Here is a 25,773-nt window from a genome sequence, read left to right as displayed (position 1 = left end):
GAGTATAGCACTTTTTAAAAATCCAGAATTCATCAATAAAAATTTCAAAAGGAGAAACTAAAGAGAATTGAATTGTGGCAATATTTTGAAATGATAATGGTTGATAATTTTCCGAAATTAAAGAGATAAATGGAAACATCACATTATGTCTAGAGCTGGATGAATTAACACTAATTCACATTCAAATACATTACAGTTTTTAGGTTTATTTTGTTGTGTTTTTAATTTTAAAGAGTCTATTTGAGGAACAGTGAGTCATGAATCAAGCAGCTCCAGACCTCAAGTGGTTGAGCCTTCACCTAGAGGAGGGGAAAAGCTTTTATAAGATATTTGAGGAAGCAAGACAAAGAAAACATTTGATTGATTATTGTTGTGAAATGTGAGATCACCAAAGAGAAAGAAGAAATTTTAAAAGCAACCGGAGAGGAGAGATGGTTTATTTTCAATAAGGATTGCTTACACTTACTTACAATTTGGATGGCAATAGTTTTCTCATTGGCAACAATAGCTGCTTAGCTGCCAGAGGATAGAGGAATAATAGGTTCAAAGTAGTGCAGGAAATTTATTGACAGCCCCCAGGTTCTAAATTCAACTAAAATATCAGTTAAGAATAAGATTAATACATTTTCAGGTACTTTACCACTCATCAATGATAGGATTTCTGAAGAATATAATTGAGTAGAAATAGGAAACTAAACTCAGAATAAGGGAGAAGCAAGGAGAGTTGAGCAGAGAAATTGGTAGAAACATTCATGAATCTAATAAGGAATGACTATGACAATAATAGTGATGACAGTTAATGGGAGTGGCAGGCAAAATAAGTTAGAAACAATTACTCATAATCCACTACAACATTTAAAGATGGGGGATACTGAATGGTCATGGGGGGAGAAATAATGTGTATAGAGAAAGTTGGGGGAAAGTGGAGACACAGCAAAAGACCTGTTTATTAGAGCAATCCAATTTTCACTCCAACAGCTACCTTCACCAGAATGCTTCTCCAAATGATGCAAAAAACTGTGACAATAGATAATCCTTTCTAATTTGGTAAGGAAATGCTGAAATCAGTTTATATCTGCTATGAGACTGTAGGTAGTCCTTAACAATTTCAGACTGTACAAAGAATACCTATTTATTAGGAAACTGGTAAAGTATCTTCCTCGGAGCCCCTCCATTTTTCTCTCCAGAATTTTAGGCTCTCTTCTTTGTGGATTTGGTGTTTCCAATTGTGGACATGTCATGTTCTCTCTGGAAGCTCTCCTTCATCTTTCACTTTGTCTTCCTAGTTTCTCTTACTCTGTTCTGACATCCTCATGTTCTCTTATCGTCAGATTTACAACCCACACTAGGAATCCACCTGTTCAGTTCTCTCCAGTTTCTGGGGAGAAGTTACCTCTGTGGGTGGGTGGTACACAAGGGACATTTTCTGCCACATCAGCTGTTGTTGTGCTGTGTAATGGAGATGCTCTAAAAATCTTTCTTTATGTGCACAGATGACTTTGAGATGATTTTTCTGGCAACAAATCAGTTTTATTTTGCTTTGTTTTGTTTTTGAGACAAGGTCTCACTCTGTTGCCTAGGCTGTAATGCAGTGGCACAATCTTGGCTCATTGCAGCCTCCACCTCCCAGGTTCAACGGATCCTCCCACCTCAGCCTCCTGAGTAGCTGGGACCACAGGTGCATGCCACCACACCAGGCTAATTTTTGTATTTTTTGTAAAGACAAGGTTTCACCATGTTGCCTAGGCTGATCTGGAATTCCTGGGTTCAAGCAATTGTCCCACCTTGGCCTCCCAAAGTGCTGGGATTACAGGCATGAGCCACCATGCCCGGCCTAAAATCAGTTTTGAGAGAAAGTTGGAGAAAGTAATTCTGTCTTCTGCTATATGTAATCACTCCGTCATAGTAGCTCCTCATTCATTTTATCCCCCTGTTTGAAATGTTATCTCTCTAGTTTGGAGTGCCCAGTGATGGTTTCTCGTCTGAGCCCAATATAGCCAGCCATGTACTAAGAGAATGACTTGCACTAAATACAATACACATGAGGCAGAAGTGGAACCAAGGTGCTAAAGTAATAAACTAAGAAATTACAGGGTCGGGCGCAGTGGCTCATGCCTGTAATCTCGGCACTTTGGGAGGCCAAGGCAGGCGGATCATGAGGTCAGGAGATCGAGACCATCCTGGCTAACAAGGTGAAATCCTGTCTCTACTAAAAATACAAAAGAGTAGCCAGGCATGGTGGCAGGCACCTGTAGTCCCAGCTACTCGGGAGGCTGAGGCAGGAGAATGGTGTGAATCCGGGAGGCGGAGCTTGCAGTGAGCCAAGATTGCGCCACTGCACTCCAACCTGGGAGACAGAGCAAGACTCCATCTCAAAAAACAGAAAGAAGGAGGGGAGGGGAGGGGAAGGGAGGGAAGGGGAGGAAATTACTGACCCAGGGACTAGAATATCCATGCTGGTATGATCAGTTCATTTTCTTTCTATTGTCAAGGTACTTAATAAGATGAATTATAATCAGCATCCACTTTATTAATTCACCACAGAAAATTACCGTCATCGGGATTTCAAGTACCCCAAACACCACATGATAAAAGCAGCCTTTCCCATAGGGAGGCCTGCATATGAAAGCAAATAATATCAGAGGGTTGTATGGTAAACCCACATAGGGACAGATGAAGGGTAGACTGATGTGTCAAATGTTTATCCTCATCCTTCACACAAAAGCTGTTGTTTATCCAATGGGTCTTAGAAATTTTGAAGTGTTTGGTAATGACCTCCTAAATCCATACCAACATTCAGGATAATTAAAAACTACTCACTTTTAGTAAGATGATAAAATTTGGCCCTCTCAATACTACACAAAGCTGGGAAGAAGACTAGCAGTGTTTGATTCTGTGATTCTTTTATGACTACCTAATCCTTTTTCTAATTAATACAGTGTACTTTTGTCATGATGCATCGGTGTCATTTGTCTCTATCTAATGTCCTTTAATATCTGGTCAGGGTTCATAATGATTCCCTCTCATTCCCTCTGTTGTAACCGGTGGCATGAACACCCACACTAGTTCCTACTAACAGATAGTAGTTGATAGCTAGGCATCAGGCTGTCTATGAGAAGAACCAATCTTGACTTCGGCCTCATGCAAGGAAAGATTTCCAAAGGTTGCCACACTCACTTCTAATAACATAATCTGAACTACTACATATGAAGCTTTTGGGTCAGAAGTCAAAAGAATTAAAGGAAGCTGTGGCTCTCACTTCAGGGGTTGGAGGGTGGGTGCAGCTAAACAAAAAGATAAAACTCTATAAATAGTTTCAGGAGCTCTGAATTAAGAATATTTCATCTGAAGACATATTTTCTTTCTAATACACTTAAACCTGACTTCTCATTCTGAACAACCAAGAAAATGTCTTTTATTTCAGGTGACTAAGTCTGAGTTTTTTCTAAGAAAAACTTTCCAGAGAACAAGGGGCCAAATCAATATGCAATAATAATTTTGGTCTAAATTAAAAGCTCTCTCTTGGCCTGGAGGATATAATCTGTTCATATTACTTGAGCTTTGTAATGAATTTACATGGTAGGCTTATTGCCAGTTTTATGTGGGCTCTGCCTTACTGGGGCATGGGATGTTTAGGGAATCTGATTAAAACCTTGGGAAAGAGCAGCTGTTCAGCAATAGAGGGTGAACTCTGAGCCCATTTTTCTGTGCCTGACTGCAGGGCCTGACACTCTTGCCAGCTATTGGAAGATAAATGAACTGTCTTTGAATGCCCAGTTCCTTGTTAATAGCTTTAAAATATTGGTTGTTTATGGGAAAGAAGTCAGGAGCTCTTATCAATTTTCCTGCCCCCAGGGGTCCTCAAATACATCATTTTTCCCATTGCCAGAATGGCAGGCTGTATTGAAGGAAAAAGGAAGAAATTCTTTCACCATTTAGATGTTCTTCATGGATTAATAGCAAGAGTTTCTCATTTCAAAAGTTAGAGTGAATGACCACTAATTATTAGATGAAATGACTCACATAGAACTTAGACTCCCCTCTTCCTGGCATTATCCTGCAGTATCAGAATCATAATGTAGTTTCATCTATTTTTTTCTAAAGGCAATTAATTCAAATTGGATATATGAAAGTCAAATTCTAAAGTCTGTGCCAAATGGCTTATTTTCAGAATGGCAGTTGAATGGTAAAATTTGATCTAATGATGTTAAGGTGAGCATGTGATAGTTTGGGCCATTAAATTAAATTCTTACCCTAATATGTTTTGAGTTTTATCCTTTTTCATTTTTACCCCCCATTCCCATTCTCACCCACCTACTTTGCTTTTTATGGAGCTCAGAAAATCTTCCTGGCAGAGTTAATTCTTACTTATGTAACAGTTGACTATTTAAATTTTCAGACTTTGTTTATTGTTCTTACAGTTGTTCACTTTTCGCCTTTTCATTAGCATATTTATAAGAAAAAGTTACGAAAAGTAGAAAAATACACCCATGTATGCAGCTGACTTTCTTTTCATTAGTAATTCTAATAAAAGTTTTCATGGAAAAAACTTTAATCTTAGAACACACCTCAGATGTGGATAGTGTGTGTTTCACTTCTCCATGGAGAAGTAAAGTTTCGGTTGGCAGTCCGGATTCTGACTTTATTATTTACTCATTTTATATCAACGAGCAAGTCAGCCAACATCTTTAAGTTGGATTTCTCATTTCATCAAGATGGCAGCTTTAGTACACATATCTATTCTCACCTTTAAAAAATAAAAATCTGTTGAGATTTTAGATGTGTGTTGCACTAAAGCTATAGATTATGAAAGCAGATAAGATCAACTTTAAGGGGAAACAACACTATAGAAAACTAAAGCCCAAAACATATATAGTTACTAAGGTCAATATAAATGGCTATTATATCTACAAAACAGGGATAAGCTGAAATTTGAAATATAAATCATAGATATTTAAAATAGAAAAATCCATATTTATCAAAGGCTTTGTTCAGTTTTTAAATTCTTTTTGCTTTATTTTTGTTTGACTGGGTTAATTTAAAAGATACGTATTCACGCTCTGAAATTTTTCTGCTTTGTCTAATCTATTGTTAAAGCTTTCAGCTGTACTTTGTAATTCCTTCTGTAAATTTTTCATTTCCAGAGTTTTGGGCTTTCTTTAAATATCTATCTCTGTAGTAAATTTTTCATTCATATCTTGAATTGTTTTTCAGATTTCTTTTTATTGGTTTTCAACTTTCCCTTGGATCTCATTGAACTCCCTTATGATCCATGTTTTGAATTCTTTATCTGTCATTTTAGAATCTTCATTTTGGTTGGGATCCATCACTAGAGAGCTAGTGTGATCCTTGAGGGGTGTTACAACACTGTTTTTTCATGGTGCCAGAATTCTTACGCTGGTTCCTTCTTGTCTGGAGAAACTGTCACTTCTTATTTTTGAATTTACATTCATTTTAATGGGATTTTATTTTTCCCCTTGAAGGTGTGACTGTTGCGTATGTTGGGTAGGGTCATTTGGCTTTACTAATTTGTGATCCTGGGGGTGGGGGCTAAGGCTCTGTATGAATTCCTTGGTTATAGATAGCCTTAGTGTAGTAGCTTGCTCAAATACTGCTTGTTTGTAGGTTATAGTAGTGGTATACTCTGCATGTTGTCAGGCTCACCGTCTCCTGCAGAGATGGGGAAGGAGAGGTCTCAGGAGATTATCTCATTCCCCAGTGCTTTGCACTTCTGTCTATTCTCACTTATAAATGGGAGCTAAATAATGGGTATACGTGGACATAAAGAGTGGAATAATATACATTAGAGACTCCAAAAGGTGGAAGGGTGGAAGGTGATGAAGCTGAAAAATTACCTATTAGGTACACTGTTCACCATTTGAGTGATGGATACATTAAAAGCCCAGGCTTCACAACTATGCAATATACACATGTAATAAATCTGCACTTGTACCCCCTAAATCTATAAAAATATTTAAAAATTTAAAACTGAGAAAATCAAAATAAAATACTTAATAGATGAGCTGATATGAGTGTCTACTTAGAAAATACAAGAGACTTAAATGGCAAAATATTAGAGAAATCAGAAATCTGGCTAGACAGATGACTGACAGACAAAAATCAATAGCTTTCCAGGACTTCAGCAACAATTAATGATAACATGTAATGGAAAATAGTTTTATTCACAATAGCATCTTAAAAATCTAACACAATTAGAATAACATTAAATAATAAATGTACAAGATATCTGAGAAGAAAAATTTTAAATGTAGTAAAGGACCAAAAAGATACCATAAACAATAAGAGCTACTATGAGATAGGATGAGGAGATTCAAAATTCAATTCTCCCATAAGTAAACTGTATCTTCAGTGTAAACTCACTTCTAAAATCACAACAAATATTTTTAAGCTGATTCTACAGATCATGTGGAGCTTCTGCTTAAGACAGGATAAAATAGTTTTATTCTACTAGACTCCCTGAAAACAAACTAAAACTAAGAAAAACACTGAAAAATAGAAAAAAAAAAAAAAAAAACATAGCCCTTGAAACAGGAAAGTATTCACAACTCCAAACTATAAACTATGAAATATTTAAGTATGAAATATTGCTGCTGAATAATTTGAAATCTTAAACGAAAGATGGGAAGATGCGGAGCCAAGTCTGTTTCTCTCGGACCTGACGGCACATCACACTACCAAAAGGAGCATCCAATATTCTGTTGTTTAGAGCACAGTTAAGATCAGGTGGATGGGTCAGGGGCAAATGGGAGAAATAATCTGACCCCTCAAAACAGCAGCCAAATAGAAATCATGCTGACACATTCTTGTTTCCTAGCCAAGGACTCTGCTGGAGGTTATTTGTATGGAAGAAAAGCAGAAATTTTCAAATTAAAACATAATTCATCCGCAACTTCGGGTCGGGGGCTTCTCCCTATGCCGCCTCAATTTGAATGCCATAAACTACAAAAGGATGTATTCCCAATAGCAAGGAAATAACAGATTTGGTGACAGATGCTTCAGACAGCCTGTGACAGTTTTAAAACATAGCCCCCAAATTCATTGACACTCCTATCCAGAAATGGATCTATGCCCCACCTTCAATGTATAGAATACAGAAGAAGGGATGCTGTCCCAGTTTCCAGGTCCAGGCCTTTAGTAACTAGCAGCTTCCACTTCCTCTCGCTTAGAGAACTTACTCTTGGAACCCAGCCACCTTGCTGTGAGGAAGCCAAATCAGTCTGTGGAGAGTTCCACCTGGAGAGGGAGCGACAGCCAGCAAGACTTGCCAGACATGTGGGCGATCCGTCTTTGAAGTGGATCCTACAACCCCATTCAAGCTGCCCCAGCTGATACCATGTGGAGCAGAAATGAGCTGGACCCACTGCATCCTGCCCAATTTGCAGAAATGTGAACAAAATAACTGATAGTTATTTTAAGCCACTCAGTTGTGGGGTGGTTTGCTCTGCAACAATGGATAACCAGGACAAAACCCAAATTAAAAGAGCAGTCAGCCTCAGCTTACTCTACCCTATTTCACCCCTTTCCCTGTACTATTATTTAAATAATAGTCAGGCTTTTAAAAAGATGAGTTATAATCAAAAAGGAGGGAGTAGTACATATTCATGAAAACTGCAAAGTAATTTTTTACAAATAATGGAGGGGATTTAAGCCAAAGAAGAGCCCATTATCCCGAAACAAATATATCAAAGTATTTCAGAGAAATTGTAGACAAAGAGTTCTCCATTATTCTGAAGGACTTACAGAAAATATGAATCTCTCTGTGTCTTTCTATATGTGTGTGTGCACATATGTGTGTGTGTGTGTGTGTATGTAAAGTAATAAACATCAAGCAAATGCTCTTAAGTATCAAGCAAACAAAAATGTTCAGAGTAAAGATTCAAAATTTTGTAGAAGAGATGTAAAATAATTAAGGGAGATGAAAAGTGTGCTGGCAATACTCAGGGAAAAAGTTGGAGAGATAAATAAAATCACTAAAGAGACAGAAGACACTCTAGAAGCTGCAAAAATACAATGAACTTCTCTGAAAATATTGTGAAAATATTGTTAAATACATAGAAGATGCATTTGGGGAAATAACACAAAACAAAGTAGAAAAGAACAAAGATATAATGACTCCAGAGAATCTGACAGAAATGAATGACAGATAGTTGGATTGTTTTGAAGAAGAAAACACATGGAAAAATATCGTAAGAACATGACGTAAAACAATATTCTCCTGAAACAACGTAATAAATAGATAGACATAAAGGACCCACTAGATTCCAGGAAAGTTTCATTTGGAATCACCAACAGCATAAGATAATCTGAAAAAGTTACTGAATTTCAAGCTTAAAGAAAGGGTTATGGAAGCATATAGGCAGAAAATTCCAGTCACTTACAAGAGCAGAAATAATCAGATTGGCCTTCGACTTGACCACAGTGACATTCAATTTCAGAAGATGGAAAGGCAGCACATTTTCACTTCTGAGGGAAAGAATGTGAAACTCAAGCCAAATTGTTCTTCCAATATAAAGGCAACAGATTAGGTGTTTTAACAAATAGTGTGGGGCAATGGGCTGTTCCTTTGGGAGTAAAGTTAAAAGCCTAATTCACATTATTCCTAAAATGAAACTAGGATTATAGAGCTAAATGTTAAGAAAAACTACAAAAACATTGGAAGCATGTTTTAGAATTTTTGAATATTAACAGCCTTCCTAAATAAACTTCGAATTCTAGAAACAATAAAGAAATAGACAGTATTTTATAGATCTTGTGTGTGTACAGCTATAGATACGTTCAATGTTTTCAAGAATATTTTCGCCAGTATCAGCCAAAATTTTAAATGTGCTCAGTGAAGGTATTTCTAGCAATCTACCTTACAAAATATTTGCTTACATCAACAAAGATATTTACACATTGTATCACTGTAATAACAAAAAAATGTAAATAGTCAAAATGTCTCTAAGAAAGATTAAATATATTGTGCTACATACAAACAATGGCATACTTTGGAGCCTTAAAAAAATCTATGGCCTGAAAAACCCTCTAAGACATTTTAAGTTAAAAAACGAAGTTTCTGAAAATGTATAGTATATAATAGTATTTATATAAAAATTATATCTGTTTAGAAATGCATATAAATGTAAGTAAAAGGATTTTTACTCTATATACGTTTGCATTGCCTTAATCTTTAAGGCAGAAAATACATTACTATTTTACTTCTGTAATAAAAAATGATTTAAGAAATAAATGCATTTTTTAATTGGAATGAAATAATCTCCCTGCTCACCTAATAGATGTTGTAAGTTGTATTTACGCTGTATCCTGATCGCCTATAACTAGCATAATAGTTGACTCTTTATTGTTAGTAGGTCTCTATCTATTAATGAATGAATGGATAGAAACATAGTAAGAATCCAATGAAAGGATGTTTGTAAAAGGCATAAGGTATTTGTGTGACAGCAAAACTTGACTTTAAGTGATGAGAGTAAAACTCTAGGAAGGCATGTGTCTCTGATGCCAGGACAATTGACTGAAAAGTGAAATTTTTCGCCAACCAACCAGTTGTTTAACTGATTAGTTTGGTGACTTGGAACAGGATAGGCCTAACCAGACCTGACAGAGCCCTAATACCCCTGCTCGGAATTGTGTCCATGTCTGTAGAACAGTTACATCCATCTCCCAAACCATAGGAACAGCTTATAAAATCAAACAAATATGAGATTTATCACTTAACGTGTGGACTTCCAAAAATACAATGAAACTTTCCTCTAGCTGCAACCCAAACCTCAAATTTATCATTTATATTATTTTTTCTTTAAGTTCCAAATTACTAACCATGTAATAATGTTCAAGAGGTATTCAATACATGTACCATAAACTTGTCTCAAGAAAATAAATTTCCATAAAATCAAAATTTATTGTTGGGGTGGAAGATCTAAGAATTTTGGGGATCAGTTGGGTAATGTTACTGTGTCGTGGTCCAGGATACAAGAAAAGAAGTGATGGGGTCAGTAGGTAAGTGGAGGGTACATGCCCTCAAAAAGTGCCTCAGGTTCAATTTTTATTTTAAAACATGTGATTAATTGGATATGGCCAGTTGTGACCCCCAGGCTTAATTGCCATAAACCCTCTGTTCCATTAGAATCTTTTCACTGTGACCCCCATCCCAGGCCACTCTCCTTTCCACCTTTACTCTTTTGTGTCTGCTGTTTTGTCAACCAGAAATTCCCTCTAAGTCATCCGCCTCCAAATGGCAATCATTTTGCAAAGCTGAGATCATATTCTACCTTTCAGCAACTTGTGGACTAATTTGAAGGAGTTAGAGTTAGATGTAGGCATAATTAAGTAATTGGGTATTGATTTATTTAGCAATAAAATCCAGTGTTTCTAGTAGCTTTGCAAAGAGCTCTATTTAATGACTTATCCTGTTTAATATTTTTATCAGTGACTGAAATCATGGGATACATTGCAGGCTTGTCAAATTTGCAACTGATAAGAATCTCAGCGTTATAGCAAGTATACTAAATAAAATATCAAGATTCCCAAAATATAGCAATGAGCTGGAAAAATAAACTTCTTGTGTATTTAAGATTAGTTTGACATAACTAGTCTCTGAATTATTAATTATATTTTAATCATCCTACCAGATTTTGTTTTAAACTATTAACTGATAAATAATCTTAGGTAACAGCATTTCCAAAGAAATATACTGTAAGCAAAGTCTATAATATTCAGAAAAAACATTGGAATATGAATTTATTTTTAAATTTTTTTCAAATGATCAAATTCTAAAAGGAGCTATAAATCAGAATTCCATTTTCCCCCTCAAATTTTCACTTAGTAAACTCAATCCAGGGCCTGAGAGTTAAACTCTGATTATTTTTCCCCATGAACTGCATTATCATTAACAAAATTGGTCTTATCTGAAAAATCTCACCAGTAATAGTCAAGGCAGAAAGAATCTACCTTAGCTTCTGTGATAAAAGAAAAGGCTTTGTGCTCTTATCCACAAGAATAATTTCTTCACCCCAAATAAACTGGCATGTTCAGAGCAAAAAGATAGTTCACTAAAATGGAAGGTACTTGTGGTTCTCCTGTACCTTCTTAGAAGGTGGTTACGTTGCTAGGGCAGCTCTGCCATTCTTGAGACACAACCAACCAGACAAGTGGTTGTTCTCTGCTGTTGTTTCTCTGGGTTTTGCCTTTTTTCCCTGCTTAAATGGCTTGGTTTAAGGAGTTATTTACATAAATGTGAAATCTCTGTATTTCAGTTCACTTCACTTCTCATTGAGTTTGAAGCATCTCCTTGATGAATAACCCTAAAATAATTATTATAAAGGATAACAAAAGGTTATCTGTCAGGTTTTTTTCCTCTTTTTCCCCCAGGCCCAGTTGAAGATAAATGGTTGTTGAATTAACAAAAAGTACACATTTTTGTTTTTTCATTGAGCCTCATATTAGCCACTAAGGAACTAAAAATAATATAATTGGATTATCTTTCATCTCCTTGCCAAAAATTATTTGTCTGCTGCTGTGTCCTGACATCCTCAACTGGTCCTTCAGATTTACAGCTCTAAGAAGACAAAGAGTACTTCTGTTCTGCTCACCGCTGAATCCCCAGTACCTAATGCCTGGCTCATCATAGACTCTTAATAAACACTTGTTGAGTGAATGAACATTTCAGGGCCTTTAAACATGCTATTCTTTTTGCCTGGAATTCTCTGCCCTCAGTATCAGCTAAAACATCCCACCATTCCACCCCCTTCCTTTCCTGGACAGCTCTTTCTCATCTGTCAAATGACAATTTAAATGGAGTGTCCGGGCATGAATTTTGCCAGAGTATTACAGCTAGTAGATCTCTCTCCTTTGCCCCCCACTACACACACACACACACACACACACACACACACACACACACACACACACTGGTAGGATTGCCAGATTTAGCAAATAAAAATGTAGGACACCCAGTTAAATTTGAATTTCAGATAAATAATGAATAATGTCTAAGTATTTAATATTGTCAACTCTAAATACAATGCCCCGATCGTAGCACTTACCATAATTTGTAATTCTATTTTGTTTACTCATTTATTGTCTGTTATTCCCTAATATATCTTAAACTCCATGCCAGCAGGGATAATGTCTGTTTTCCTCACCACCCTATCCCATCGTTCAGCACAGTTGTCTGCCCTAGTAGATACTCAATACGTACTTATTGAGTCAGTAGTTTGGACATCAGATAAGCTGTCAAGCTTATGATTATTAATTGATAAATTATTTGGGTGGACAGATCATTTATTTATTTAGTGGTTCCCCCGTGTGGTTACTGATTACAGTCAGTTACAATTTTTAAATATTACCTTATCTTGTCCGGGCGCGGTGGCTCACGCCTGTAATCCCAGCACTTTGGGAGGCCCAGGCGGGTGGATCACGAGACAGGAGATCGAGCCCATCCTGGCTAACACGGTGAAACCCCCTCTCTACTAAAAATACAAAAAATCATCAGGGCGTGGTGGCGGGCGCCTGTAGTCCCAGCTTTTCGGGAGGCTGAGGCAAGAGAATGGCGGGAACCTGGAAGGCGGAGCTTGCAGTGAGCGGAGATTGCGCCACTGCCTCCAGTCTGGGCGACAGAATAAGACTCCGTCTCAAAAAAAAAATTATCTTATCTCTTGTTGATGTCACCACAAAGGTAAGAGGAAAACAGGGAGATGGTCATAATTTACCCCAAAAAGACTAACTAGTTAAATGTCGATAGTGTAGCGCCTCTGCTGTTTGATTTAATCTTTTTGGAAAAAATATATATACTTAACTGAACTACATTATTATTATTTTTGTGCGAGAAGAAGTTTTGTATGTATTAATCTGGGAGAAAATAAAACAGTATTGACTATAATATTTTAGATACATATTTAAATACATTCCTTGGACCTGATTCATAGCATCCATAAAATGAGACTGTTGACAAAATGTCTCTTAATTTTATGTTATGTAACTCTGATACCACCAAAGTTTATGCCATAAAATTATTTTGCAGTTCAAAAAATGATTATTCTAACAGAAATAATCAAATATAGTCATTTAAATGACTCAAATATGTCTCTATAGTTCATCTTACTAACATTAAATATTATAGAGTGAGTGTTTATAATACAGATGGTCTCCAATGTACAATGCTTTGACGTAATGATTTTTCAACTTTACAGTATCGTCAACTCTAAATACTAGAGTGTTTACCGACACTCATTCAGTAGGAAACGTACTAAGAGTACCCGTATAACCATTCTGTTTTTCACTTTTGGAACAGTATTCAATACATGATATGAGGTACTCAACATTCTATTATAAAATAGGTTTTGTGGTAGACCATTTTGCCCAAGTGTAGGTTAATGTAAGTGACCTGAGCACATTTAAGGTAGGCTAGGCTAAGCCATGATGTTCCACTGGTTAGGTGTATGTTAAATGCATTTTCGACTTAACTGTATTTTCAACTTACCATGGTTATTGGGATGTAACCCCATCATAAGTGGAGGTGCATCTGTACCCTTTCTCTCCTTTTATCCCTCCATCCCTCCATACTCCATCTAGTTGTCCCTTAGGAAAATAGCCTCTGCCCCCTAGTTGCTCACATTCTAAACAAAAGCATGCTCCTTCCCAGCAGTTACAGTGAGAAAGCCATATTTTCCTAATGGTGTTTAGAAGGGTAAAATACATAATACATTAAATTAGGTAAATGAATTACAATAAATACAGATATAATAAGTAAATAATGACCTGCCCTCCTGGTAGCTCACAGTTTAATTGGAGAAGTAAATGTTCACCTCCACCCAAGCTCATTCATTAGCAGCTTCCAGCTATTTTTTTTAGCTCTTTGTATTTTATTAATTCTTTGTGTTGGCCTCATTCACAGATGAAATTTTTCACTTGTAATTCCTCAGAACTAAATCCATTCATAGGGAATTCAGAGCAGTGCAAATAAATTTCACGCCATAGCGTAGGAAATGACAGCAACAATGAAAAGGAGCAGGAGGGGCCTGGGGACCAGCCAATGGGACCAATTCAGTTCTCAACTGGTGTTGGGTTTTGAAAAGGTTGCCTCACTCTCACCTGTACAGCACAGTCCTTTGGGATCTCTGGCTCTTCCAATTTCATTTTGTTAGTGAGAGGTCTACTGGAAAAGAACCACCGCTGACTATATAGTTCCACTCCTTTTACTGCGAGTCACTGCCTCTGCATGTGGCATACTGTGTCTGTGCTGCACACCAAAAGTTTGAGGGCTTTGCCTGTGGGAAGACACAAACGGAGCTGACATTAATATCTAGAATTGGGTGGTGGCTGAGGAACGTTCAGAGTCTCTATGTTCTTTTCCTCTGTCATGTTGATTGCTGCTGCCAAGCAATAGATTGGAAGCTGATATCTATTCCCCAGTTCATCATAGCACTCTGTAAGTGCACCATTTATAATGTTACATTTGCACTATCAATGACTGCTTGTGCGAATTCATAATAACTTCTATCAAAAACACGTGCAGCAGCCTTCAAGAAATCCCAAATCTCCTTACAACCTTCAAAAGCTAGTGCAGTTGGCCGGGCGCGGTTGCTCACGCTTGTAATCCCAGCACTTTGGGAGTCCAAGGCGAGTGGATCACAAGGTCAGGAGTTCGAGACCAGCCTGCTCAGCACACTGAAACCCCATCTCTACTAAAAATACTAAGATGAGCTGGGCATGGTGGCGTGCGCCTGTAGTCCCAGCTACTTGGGAGGCTGAAGCAGGAGAATTGCTTGAACCCAGGAGGCAAAGGTTGTGGTGAGCTGAGATCGCACCACTGCACTCCAGCCTGGTGACAGAGTGAGACTCTGTCTCAAAAAAAAAAAAAAAAAAAAAGGGAGCTAGTGCAGTCTCCCAAAATTCAACCCTCTTGCTGGTCAGTTGTCTGTCATGGGATAGTAGCTTTTCCTTTTTTGTTTCTCCTTTTTCAAAGGCTGGTTACCACCTAGAGCAATTCTGGTGCCCTCTGAGTTCTCGCTGAGTCTACTCGAGGAGTTGTTCTGGATGCCCGTACCCACGTGGGCTCCCTGGTGCTTGTCTACCACCTCCGGGCACTTTTCTGAGCTCACCACCACAGGGCTCTGTACAGGTGCAATACTCCACTCACCCAACACAGCCCAGCCCCCTGCTGATTTTTAAATTTTAAAAGTTATTGAGTGTTTACTATGTGTTAGTACTGATAAGTGATTTACATATCCCAGCTCATTTAATTCTCCCAACAACTATGCTCTACTTACTTCTCATCCTAGTTAATAGATAAGAAAACTGAGGTTCAGGGAGGTTAAACTACTTGTCAAAAGCCCTCAGCTAGAAAGTGGAGGAATTTAGGATAGATCAGATGTATGGTATATTTTGAAGTGACATAAATGGATTACATGTCAAATGAAATAGATCAAAAAAGTCTTATAAAAGTAGGATTCTCCCCACAAATGAACAAAAGGACTATAGCATGACTCACGGAGGCAGGGGCTACCAGAAGAAGAAGGATTCTCTCAGCTTCTCACTTCTCTTCTGTGGCTAAGATACAGCTGTGATAAGGGGTTTAGTGGGAGGGTATTAGTTGACCCAAAGACACCCAGGTTGAAGATCCACCTCTGCCACTTCCTCATGTTCCTGGACAAGTTTCTTACCATATTTGACCTTCAACAAAATACAGGTGCAGCTTCGTGAAAACTTAATGAGATGGGCTCTTTGTAAACTGTAAAATATGATGAAAATGGTATTTATCACTTGGCCTGTTCTGTGGTGGGACCAGAAGTTGCTGAGATACCGAGAAAGAAAAGGGTACACTCAGTCCTTTCTTAAACTGCTGTCCATGTGGGTGGTCCTCTGGATTCAGCTGGAGAAGAGTGGAGATTAATGAGAGCTAGTTTATCCTCTTACCCAAAGCTATTGTCCTGGTAAAATGAGGATTTACTTGCCTTTCCTCGGGATTGACACAGCATGACACCATGAGATGAATTTTTATCTAGGGCATTGCCAAACGTTGTATACATGCATTACACAAAATAAAAGCTTCTGTAAAGATTTTAATATTTGACTGCTATGCATGGAAAATGTGTCTGCATTATGTATACAATGTAAATTTTTGCAAATTTGAAAATCCCATTTTCATCAGACAAGCATAATTGTTCTGGTTTGCTTTGAGTAAGCTTCCTTTTTTCTAAGTATTAGTTAGTGTTTGGAAATGCTTTTTCTTTCTTTATTCCCCCTTACACAAACAGAATTACTCTGCTTAGAGCATTTATGACAAGTTCTCTCAAAAACTGAACCCTGTCTGGGATTTTGCTTGAGACACTATATAATCTTTATAGTGACAGCGTCTTCCGTGTTTTCTTTTTAACCTCCTTGATTTTCCTCTTGTCTTTCAGTTACTCCTTGTGGACATTCTTCGACATCTCTCTACAATATCAGTAAATTACAGGGCTTAGAAAATTGCCTCAGCAGCTCTTCTGAATGAGTTAGATAGAGGTGTGTGGGTTCCTAAAGAACAATACTTTCTCTTCTGTAAAATTATTTTCACTGTTATGATGAGCTTGATTGGGGAAGCTATCCCAATTTTCAAAATGCAGGGTATCATGGTTCTGCAGTCCCTTTAATGTGATGCTCCATGCAAACTGCCAATTCTCTCCTCAGAGGAACGGTCTAAACACTCTGAGTCTTTCACTAAGCCAAGTAGATAGGAAATTCTATCTGCTTGCTTTATTTCTCCTTCAAATAAATAGCTATTTTGATATTGTTTCTGTGTTCATAGATGAAAGTGGCATTTCAATTTTGTAAGGTGATACTTTTTACTGTTAGATAAGAATATCTTTGAAGGCTTATCAGGATCTTTTCATCAGGCAAGAAATATCTCCCCTATAGTGTATCAAAGGAGACTGAGAAGAATGGTCATTCTCCTGTCATTGTGCCAGTTTGGTCCTAAGGCCACCTCTCTCTCACCATCAGGAACCACCTTTGGTCTTCTAGACAGTATTAGGGAAGAGCGGGAAGCAGCACATCAATTTTGTACTGTCTTTGAGCCCCTGTTGGGTATCTGTGGTTTTCTGCAGTTACCAGACTTTCCAAATCTGGAATGAACATTGGGCCCTGAGACTCCTGACAAAGCCCCTTCTCTCTGCAGCTACCCTAATATTCTACTCCTATTATGGAAGGCTCTGACCATTGGCATCGAATACTTTTCTTTACACTCTCTTCCAAAGACCCTCTCTATACTCCTTCAACTTCCAATCTCCAAAGCTCCCAATGTATTTAATATAAAACTCTCTTGACACAAGTTCAATCAGTTGGCCACATAAAGTAGGCCCTATGCATTACTGATTTTAGGACTCTGTTGAGAATTCCCTAAGAGGGCTCAGGAAATGGTCGATATTAATGCTTTTCCTCCCACAGTTCCAGCACTCTGAGATCTCCTACTTGTATCTCAGTGTCAGCTGTGTTCTTGGCTGTCATGCAAATATTCCTAGGATCCATTTTCTCTTTACCTTCACTCTGATACCACTTTATGGTCTTCCTCGATCCTTTCTGGACTTACTCAAAAGCCTCATAAGTGATCTCACTGCCTCTGGACTGTCTCCTTTTAGTCCATTCTTTATGTTGCTATCTGTCTTGTTCTCTAAAAGACCAGTCTTGTCAGGCCAGAGGCCAGTGGCTGCCTGGCATCTCAGGATCAAGTTGAAAGTTCTTAACAAATAATTCCTAGCCCTTCACTGAATCACTACTACCTTTATCTCCAGCCTCTTCAGGAATTTGTAAACTTAGATTCCTACAGGGCTAAGGTAGTAGGCTGGGAGAGAGTGGGAAGGACAATGGGAAAATGGAAAGCCCATTCCCCACCTAAAGGTGACTGCTGCTGCTTAGCTCTATCTAATTCTTGCCATGCTGAAAAGTAGGCTCAGAATGGACAGATCTGATTTTTCAAAAGAAGTTAAAAATCTGGATTTTCTATGTGAATTCTCCTAATTTTAAAATGTTAAACATATTTTCTTTTAAACTAATAAATGAAAAGAAAATGAGAAGACTAAATAAAGTATAGCAATTAGATGAAGCCCACGGGCCACCAGTGTGCAATCTGCCCCCTGCCTCCATCTATTCTAATCCAGGGTTCAGTCAATGTTTTCATGTAAATGGCTAGATGGTAAATATTTTAGGCTTTATGGGCCATAGGGTCTTGATGGCAATTACTTGACACTAGATGTAGTGCAAAAGCAGTCATATGCACTAGGTCAATAAATGAGTGTGGCTGGTGTTCCAATAAAACTTTATTTATAACAACAGAATGGATTAGGCTGACTATAGTTTGCTGACTCTTGCCTAATCAAAGTAAGATATCTGATACTTCTCTAGAGACTCCACGTGATGACAGATTCTATCCCTTTACCCAAAATGGCATTTCCTCCTTCATTCACCTGGCTCATTTCCTAGGCATCCATCATCAAGACTGAATGCAAAAACACCTGTCTTGGAAAACATGCCTGACTCTTTCTAAAGCCCAGCTGTGTTCGGTGCCCACTTGGCTCCCATTTCATCCTGAGCATTCTTCTTATCACACTGTGCTTTCTATTTCTTTGTTTCTCTGACTGGAGCATGATCATCTCTCAGGCAGGCACTTATCTAGTATCTAATTTATTGAGCAAAAATGAGCAATTGATAAAAGATACAAGTAAAATTTAGACATCTAATTTAACAGTGTCAAATAAGGAATCTCTTCTTTGTCCATGTTTATGAGAAGTTTCTAAGGTGTCACTAAACATCCTTGGGAGAAGCCAGGAAGAGTTGCTAGCCTCCTAAGCCAGGATTTATGGAAAGTGAAGTCTGTGCTGGTCTCTGCCAATGACCAGCACTTGGCTGAGTCAACTCTGTCACCTTCTAGACCTCGATTATTTATGTCCATAAGTCAGCTGTGCATCATGATCCCTAAACGTCCCTTCTATTCCCAAAATTCTCTGGGAAATTTTCTCAACATTTTAAGCAGCATAGACGGTATGCAGGTTAACCCTTTTAATGCCATAAGCCAGTGATAACCTCAAAGATTATTGAGGGACATATGGAACTATTTGCCTCTTCATTCACTGTCCCCAAGTTATTTGTTTTGAGGAATTTTCTGGGGGTGTTTTAAGTGTTTGGGGATGTTTTTTAAAAAGTTTTCTCCTCCTTCAATTTCAGTCATGAGTTTTTATACTTCTAGTAGTCTCCCAACTCCTTCTCATTCACTGTTTCTAATGTTTTACATTAGAAAATCAGGTAACCAACCTTCTCTAAACTTCTCAGAATTGTGCAGATGGTAAAAGTGAATGAAAGCAGAATACTGTACTGTAAAGAATACGAAATTTAGGCCGGGCGTGGTGGCTCACACCTATAATCCCAGCACTTTGGGAGGCCGAGGCGGGCAGATCATGAGGTCAGGAAATCGAGACCATCCTGGCTAACACAGTGACACCCCGTCTCTACTAAAAATACAAAAAAAATTAGCCGGCCATGGTGGCGGACGCCTGTAGTTCCAGCTACTCGGGAGACTGAGGCAGGAGAATGGCATGAACGCAGGAGGCAGAGCTTGCAGTGAGCCAAGATTGTGCTATGCCTCCAGCTTGGGCGACAGAGCGAGACTCCATTACACACACACACACACACACACACACACACACACATATACACACATACACACACACAAAATTTAAAGTTATAAATTTCAGATGAAGACTCAATTTTTCCTTCTGTTATTTACACTGTGCAGCCTTGGAGAAGGTGCCTAATCTCCCTGAGCACCTATTTTCCTCATCTATAAAATGAGGATAATCATATATACCTCATGCAGTTGTTTTGAAAGTCAATGACGATAAATTTGTTTATAGTACCTAATAACAAAATGCATCAAATGATACTTGCTACATTTATTTTACTATTATTATTGACTCTTGAGTTATTGTCACGTTCAGGCCTCTTGAGTGGTCCTAGTTAATCAGGTTGCAGGGGGATGCTTTTCCTCTTCCATCCAATTCCAATGATGAGTCTTAGACACAGTCTAAGTGGTTTGTTCTGCCAGCACTCTTACAAGACAGAGAGGAGGAGCAAGTGCCATAAGGGCATGGGCAAGATATAGTCCAGGCCAAATGATTGCTGCCTGATGGAGAGGGTCTCCATCTGTAGACTGTTCTTTGGTTTGGAAGATTTCTGCTCTTATACCTGTATTCAATCTGGGTCAATTACCAGGTGATTCATTCATAAAGTGAGTTTGAACTATTCTTGGAAGGATAGGCCTTGTTGTAAGGCTCATGACACTTGCATTGAGCCAATAATGTTTCACCTGCTTTCTTATTCATAGGCTTAGTGGTGACTGTCAGTGCCTGTGGTGTGGCCAGTGCACTTGGGATTATCATTCTAAATTCACAGGCCTCTGGGTCAGCTAGGTTTAGTAACGAGACTCTGAGGCAAGTTGGCTGACTTGTGTATGTTGTTCATGGGCTGCTGCCAGCAGCACCCAGCAGGCATCATTGTGGGTAGTACAGCCCTGGAGAAGCCATGCTGTCTCCCTGTCACACCCCCAGTGTCCATAAGGACCTATTCCCAGGACCCCGTCTCTTCTTACTTGCAAGGGGACCAGTGCACTCTGAAGGACTCTGAAGAACTCTGAACATGACAGTTATCCCCTGTCATAATTTCAGTACATGGACTTAAGCTTTCATAACCTTTTTTTAAATTTCAAATTTCTGGGCTCATGGCTATCTTTTGAAAAGCTTAGTCAGATAGTATCTCAGAAAACACCAAGTACTCCACCTGACACATAAAAGATTACTATAAATGTGGAATCTGAATTGTTTGTTCCATTCCCCATCATGGGAGTGGAAAGTTTCTGATTTCCTAAGTGTGGTTTATATCTCTCTCACACTAATAAAGAGATAAAAACCTTAAATCATCTTGGATCCCTATTGTTACCATGTGAGTAAAGACGTGATCCAATTATAGCACATCCAGAGAGCAATTTCTCCTCTTTTTATTAGACAGTCAGTTAGATGTACTCTATTGTCTGTTGGAGAACTATGAATTAAAGTGCCTGGAATCTGAAGAGAGCTCTGTACAGCCTATTTTCCCCCAAGCTGGACATATCCTTGAATATGCTTTGTGGCTCAGTATAAAAGAGAGGCAGAAATGGTTGCAATCCTGATCAAATCAAGGCACTGATCAAAGGACTAAATATAAAGCTTGCCAAATGATGCATAGCAAGAGTGAGAAGGAGAAAAAGGATCAAAAATTGATGCAGGCATACCAAAAATGAGTACACAGCCTTGTGTAGAGAGCTAACCAGAAGCAGGGACATGAAACTGAGCCTAGGAAATACTAGAAATACCAGTCTTAACCCTCAGAGATGGTACCCTTATTGCCTGCCTTGGTGAAGTCTCCCAGAGGAAACTAAGGAGGGACTAAGGTTCACTTGGGTGGTGTGTTTCTGCTGTGGAGCTGAGGGACAACTAAAAGCACAGCAGGGGTAATATAAAGAATCTGTAGGAAGGAAATTATAAAATTTGAATACAGGAGAGATATGCTGTGTTGTTGGATAGGAAAGCTCAACATTAAAAGCGCTAATTTTCCCAAAATTAATTTTAAAATGTAATTCAATTCCCATAAAAATAATAGAGGTACTTTTTTCTAGAATGGACAAAATTATTTTAATTCCACATGAAAGAATAAATGAGTTACAATAAGGTCTAAAGCAATTTAGCAAAAGAAGGAATAATGGAATAAAAATTATAATTATTGCAGTGTGGCATGGGGATAGGAATGGAGAGTTCAAACGAACAGAATAGAACATTCAGAAAAAAAAAGAGGCATGTCTGTGGACAGTCGTGCACATGCACTCCATGTTTAAAAGTGGCATTATAATTCAGTGAGAAGAGAGGAAGGAGATGAAGTTGAGTCATTTAGCTATCCAATTATAAAAACACAGAAGAAAGTTTTAATTCTACCATCATACTTCACATGAAAACAAATTCCAGATGATTTTTAAAATGTAATAAATACCAGACTTACTACTACTTAATACTACCTGGTAAGCACTTAACATATCTTTCTGGAAGATTTTGTGATGATAAAATTGGATTGCAAAATTTGAGAAGTTTCAACATATTCTGGAGATTCTGGTTGCCAGAGCCTTAAACATATAAAAATTACAGACTGTTTCACAACAGTCTTAATTTTCTTTTCAGTAAGCTAACATCTATAATTGCTAAAAATTAAACCACTTGCTGTTGATATTTGAAATTCCTTTTTCACATTTTTGTTTAATTCTAAGATGCTTTTTGAAAAGAAAGAAAAGGAGGAAAACAGAGCACACCTCAGACCTCTTTGAGTTAAAGATTAATCATGCAATTTTAAACCATAGCCCAGCATAAAGGTGGAAAGGTAATTGATCATGTTAAAAGCAGTTTGCCATAGAAAAATGTTTTGTATCTTTCCAGTACTTCCTGGAGTCAAAGAATCAAACTGAGAAGAAAATACAAGCAGTATATTATTGGGAGGCTATTTGCAATCAGCACAGCTGTTTCCAAATTGTTTGTCACATATTTCAGCCCCTGCTGTGTTTTTATATATATATATATCTTTCTACATTAGGGGAAAAAGTCCGTATCAGTCCAATTTAGCATTCTTAAAGTGCTTCAGGTTTATAAGACGCTTCTTTAAGCAAGTTGCTATTGAGATAATTCTTTTTGTTTATGTGTAATATTCAAGTTGAAATCAGAGTAGTCACCTCTGTCTGGCAGGCTGGAACATTCTGATGAGAAATGTCACAAAATTTGCCCTTAGGGATGTATGAAGATGTAACTTGGTGCAAATTCAACTGGGAATTCCCATACCTGTCATTTCAAATCAGCTCAGACTAGTTGCAGATATTTTGGTCTGTTTTGCTGTAAATAAAGGGATGCTATAAAATGAAGGTTTGATACATACACATAGTTGTGTTGGAGAAACTTGAAATCACTTCAGAGAAGCAATTATTTACCTCTACTTTCGATCAGGCATCCATGTTGGTGGTCTGGCATCCGAATACCCAGATGCCTCTTGCAAACATGTTGGAATACAGGGGTACCACCCTGAAGATCAGTGTGAGCTCAAGTCACGCCAGCTCTTATTCACCTAGGGTTATCCCATGAGTGAGAAAGAGACTGTCTAAGGACCATTGGATTGCACGGAGTTTGGTTCTTCCTCCCAGACAATATTCCATTTAAATGGGTTACACTCATGAAAGTTTATGTTGGTTCAAGGTTTGAGACTTTGAAAGAAAAAGGTTGAAAATGCCAAGTTTAACTTCTATGCTGCTGTAGTGACATCTGTTTCTCTTCAAACTTGACACTGACAATGGCAATCACTGTCTCTGCAGGGGGATAGGGTCAATGCCTCTCTATAGAGACCCACCCTCTATAGGGGCAAGCTAAGATTCTGTCTTGGCTAAGTCTAGTACTCACTATCTATCTTTTAAGATGTTTCTGACGTTGATGACTGACCCAAGGCTTTAACTTCAAAGTTTCCTAGGCCGGGCATGGTGGCTTATGTTTGTAATCCCAACACTTTGGCTTGAGACATTTGAACCCAGGAATTTGAGACCAGTCTGGGCAACATAGTGAGACCCTATCTCTAAATTTTTTTTAATTAGCCAGGTATGGTGATATTTTCCTGTAGCCCTAGCTATTCAGGAAGCTGAGACAGGAGGATCACTTAGACCCGGGAGGTCGGTACTGCAGTAAGCCATGATCGGATCACTGCACTCCAACTTGGGTGATAGAGTGAGACCCTGTCTCAAAAAAGAAGGGGGTTATTTCCTTTAATCTCCAGGTACTTTGTATAACATTATTATACTTGCCTTCTTGACCTTCCATCCAAGATCCACTCTGAGTCTGCCTACCATTTTTATTCATGCTCCCAGGCCGTAATTGAGACAAATTTTATTGTCTTCTAGTTTTCAGTGCTGTTTTCAGAAATCTAGTGCTGTATGATTTTTATTGCTGCATTTGTGATTTATCTTTTGTCTCTCAAGAAATCATATAGACTCTTCTCTTTATTTTATATTGAAATATCACAATAATGTGCCTGGTATAATGCTCATTTCTACTCATCATGTTTCATGTTTGGGTCCTTCAATTTACCAATTCACATCTTGTATTGTGGAAAATTGTCTCATGCCATTCCTTTGAAAATTACATCTTTTCTCTCTTCTCTTTGTTATGGAACCTATTTAATAAAAATATTGGACCAACTGATGTGACCTCCTCATCTTTTCTCTTCTACTTTTAAATTCTTTATGTCACTCACTCAAACATCTTTTTATCTATATTCTATCAACATAAGTATTTTATGGAAGATTTTCCCAACTTTATGTTCCAATTTTGAAATTTTCGTTTCAACCCTTGTGTTTTTATTTCTAAAAGCTTTTATGTTTTTCTGAATTTTTTTCTAGCCTCCTATTCCCTTACATGAATGCAGTATCTTCTCTTGCCTCTGAAAATATTGATAATAGTTTTTAGAAGATTTTTTTGGCACCTTAAATTGTGTTTGTTTTCTGCAATTTTTTTTTTCAGTCTTTTTGATTCTCTGTTTTTCCTCACTTCTGTAGAAAGGCCAGAATGAGTAACCACATTTAAGAGTGAGGGGAAAAAGAAAGAGGGACTGGAGCGGGGGCAAGTTCTAAGCTCATCAACTGGTGAGCCTCACTGTAGGACAACTAAGAAACCTGGCCTTTATTTGAAGGCACCTCTAAATCTCATTATCTGTGAACCAGTCTGTTTCTCCAGATAATTTCTCTGATAGGTGGTATAAATTGAGTGCCAACATTCTGGGAGCCCTGTGTGGAAAGGGGCCTGAGGTTCTCACAGTTCCTTCTATAGACTTCACTTCACCAAACTCTTGTCAGTGCTGCATCCCACTCCTGCTCCCTCCATGCCTGTTGTCCTTAGTCCAGAACCTTTTTGGTTTAATTTTCAAGACAGGAAAGCCTACAAGGTGGGGTCTGCGATAATGGCTGGCTCCTCAGCAAAACAGATTGGATATTTTAAACTTGATGAAATGATGCTAAAGTTCACCTGGAAAAATAAGCATTCACGAATAGAAATGTGGGCTGAGCATAGTGGCCCATGCCTGCAATCCCAGCACTGTGAGAGGTGAAGGTGAGAAGATTGCTTGAGCCCAGGAGTTCAAGACCAGCCTGGGCAACATGGAGAAACCCCATCTCTACTGCAAATTAAAAAATTAACTGGGTGTGGTGGCGTGCTTGTAGTCCCAGCTAATGGGGAGGCTGAGGTGGGAGGATTGCTTGAGACTGGGAGATCAAGGTTGCAGTGAGTCATGATTGCATCACTGCACTCCAGCCTGAGTGACAGAGAGAGATCTTGTCTCAAATAAATAAATAAAGGAAAATTCCAAAATTTTAAGTAACAGTAAGGAGTGAACTCTATCAGATACAAAAATGTATTGTGAAGCACAACCATCAAACTTTGGTGCTTGTGAAGGAAAGGGCTGGCAGATTTATGAAAGAATAGAGTCATAAGAAAAATCTAAACATATACTTGTGGGAATTTTGAATATGATAAAATAACTTTTCATATCTGCATGGAAAAGATGAGTTATTCAAAAATATTCATTGTAACATTATTTATAAAACAAAAAAATTAAAAACAACCTAAATGTCCATCAACACAGAACTGGTTTAATAAATGCATTAACTGCATATAACATTTA

General features: G+C 38.1%; 1 protein-coding gene and 1 pseudogene across 1 annotated transcript in view; one reads left to right on the top strand and one right to left on the bottom strand.

Annotated features, from left to right (window-relative positions):
* Positions 1-25,773, top strand: part of SLC9A9 (solute carrier family 9 member A9) — a 595,600-nt gene that overhangs the window by 214,765 nt on the left and 355,062 nt on the right. The gene's annotated exons all lie outside the window — the stretch shown is intronic.
* The window catches only part of LOC111544747, a 40,607-nt pseudogene continuing 28,375 nt past the window's right edge, over positions 13,542-25,773 (bottom strand).

Source organism: Piliocolobus tephrosceles, chromosome 2 (genome assembly GCF_002776525.5).
Source record: "Piliocolobus tephrosceles isolate RC106 chromosome 2, ASM277652v3, whole genome shotgun sequence".
In the NCBI taxonomy this organism is placed as follows: Eukaryota; Metazoa; Chordata; class Mammalia; order Primates; family Cercopithecidae; genus Piliocolobus; species Piliocolobus tephrosceles.
The sequence above is the reverse complement of the archived record's forward strand: the minus strand, read 5'-3'. Positions and strand labels throughout refer to the sequence as shown.